We start from the raw sequence: 2,592 nt of genomic DNA, 5'->3' as shown, positions 1-2,592 counted from the left end.
CGATACAATATTTTATTTTACTTTCTTCTACATATTTCTCGATTCAAACCACTGACATATAAATCCATGACATATAACATTGTTTCTCATTCGTATCTTTTCTTTTTCCTCGGTTAATACCTCCAACGCCTGTATGTATGTAATAAACATAGCAGCAACTGTCAATTTACCAATGTGATCAATTTCAATTCGACGCAACTGCGAGCACCTTCGATAATATTACATTTAAATGCCAAACTTTATATAGTACCATTAAATCCCACCCGTAGAAACCGCCAAAACTTTCCTCGTACATTATACACCCGACATCAAACTCTATGAATAGTACATACTGTTGCAGAACTAGTTCCCATCTATAAATAATTACCACTAATAGCAAACGGGAAAACACCAATTTCAAACGAAATAAAATATATTTCTCTTCTGATAGTTTGAATAGTATTCGTAAAACTTTAAACATTAATGTTAACTGCATTTTTTATAGAGATACTAATTATGAGCTTCCTTAAATGGTAATCGTCAATACAATCACTGATAATTTCATATATAACAAACTACGTAACGTGGTCAACGTGGTACATACTCAAGGAAATTTTTCAAGGAAACTCAAGGACGATTTCGTAATATTTCAAATAACTACGTTAAATTTCATGTCGTAAGTTACCAGAGTATTTTGAAGTTTTTCAAATTCTATAATAATTTGAATAAATTGTATTAGAATAAATAATAAAAACTGTCTATTCATCAGTTAATTCATTTATAAAAGTATTAACACATTTTTTTGCAATGATCACAGCTTATACGATTCTAGTTCCAGTCTACAACATACAGCGTGTCTAGCAAAGGACTTGTTATATTTGATATGGAAATGTGCCCTCCACAAACTTGTGAAATCATCTGAAAAAAAAGGAAAAGTTTTTAATTAAATTCATTAAAGATTAAAAACATAACACGAACCATTGAAAAAAATAGTCAATATTGAATTTATTATATAAAAGGGACGCAGTGCTATAGAATAAAACTAAAATAATGTTTTAGATACTCATTCTTCACTTTACTATAACCATCAAATAACACAAAGTTACAACAAATGATATAATGTAAAACATTTATAATAAACAAAGACACATTCGCATCACAATATTTGTGTTTGGCAAAATCCTTTGGATCGAAAATTATCTCAAAACTGTACTTTATTCGGCCTTTTGACGTTTTGAGTCGAGTATCAATGATGAGGCTTTTGAAGACTGACGAAAATCGAGTATAACTTACTACTTATTGGATTGCCGACTGATTGGAGTTAATACAATACCTGTTTTTATTGATACTAAAGCACTTTATTTGCAGAAAAAACCCGATGTGTTTTATACTAAAAAATAGATCGTTCGTTATATTTTTGATGCAGTGTCCCCTTTATTTTGGGATAAAAATGTGTAAATCAAAAGAGCAAGCGCATATGCAAGACACACTTGAAATATAACTAATAGTGGTTTATACACTATACCAAAAACCAGCCATGGAAAGCCTATGTTACTATCCAATAGGCTTCTATGGTGTATTAAATAAGAAGATTTGCACAAAATCAATGACACTGTAAATACATAGTCCCTTTATCATCCGTTATGATACACAACTCCTATAGCTTTTATACACTCAAACAAACTGCATTTGTAAAGTGGAGCATATAAAGGAAGTGTTAATGCTTTTAACGAAAACTCACCCTTTGTAAGTATATTTATACTCTTATTTAAGGAAATTTGGTATCTTAAATTCATATAGCTTTACTATTTATCGAAGGAGGACGACAGAGGTCTTTAGAAATTAAAAAAGAAATGTATGTTATGTTAGTTACCTTAATACCAGTACTGCTACAGGACATCACAACACCAGCTATACTTTGTAAATCACCATTGATCCACTGAGCGGCTGGTACATAGTTTCCAATAGAAGGACAATTGTCTTTTATCTATACAATAAATAAAAATGATAACGTTATGATAAAAAGGAACATGCAAAAAACTAAGGATTTTCTTATCCCAGGAATAGATTACCTGAACAGTATTTGGCACAGTGTTTTTTGAATTTTGGGTCCTCAATGCACGTCATCTTTGAGCCTGTTAGGCTTCATACCTATATTGATTTGAGCGTTACTGATGAGTGAGTCTTATGTAGACAAAACGCAGGTCTAGCGTATCAAATTATAATCCTAGTAATTTTGATAATTAACAAATTCATTACTGAGAGTATAATCAAAATAAAATAACATTAACAGTAAGATTTTCAAGACCAACCGTTTATGTCAACAGGATAGGAGGCTTCAGCTATGCAGGCGTCTCTGTTTGTCAAACTCAGACAAACGGTCATTAGACACGATCAGATAATTTATGGATCAGTCAACAATTATGATATGCTAAATAAAACAAACTACGAAAACATGTCTCCCATGAGTCACATGAAATACGTGATATCGTTTATAAGTGATGGTTATTGAGCAAACTTCTTACTTTTTCAGTCGAAAACATTACAGAGTGTACATCTCCATGTGAAGACAGTATACTGCAATTGTACAGTATAAAACATGTATAACAAATT

The 2,592-nt window shown here is 31.2% G+C and overlaps 1 long non-coding RNA gene across 1 annotated transcript; it reads right to left on the bottom strand.

Moving 5' to 3' along the window:
- Window positions 1-740: 740 nt before the first annotated feature.
- LOC139502031 (uncharacterized) lies at window positions 741-1,966 on the bottom strand. The gene is made up of 2 exons (XR_011658713.1): window positions 1,853-1,966; window positions 741-897 (listed from the first exon to the last, which is right to left on the bottom strand). It is a non-coding gene; the product is annotated as an uncharacterized lncRNA (long non-coding RNA).
- Window positions 1,967-2,592: the final 626 nt, after the last annotated feature.

This window comes from Mytilus edulis, chromosome 13 (genome assembly GCF_963676685.1).
Source record: "Mytilus edulis chromosome 13, xbMytEdul2.2, whole genome shotgun sequence".
NCBI lineage: Eukaryota > Metazoa > Mollusca > Bivalvia > Mytilida > Mytilidae > Mytilus > Mytilus edulis.
The sequence above is the reverse complement of the archived record's forward strand: the minus strand, read 5'-3'. Positions and strand labels throughout refer to the sequence as shown.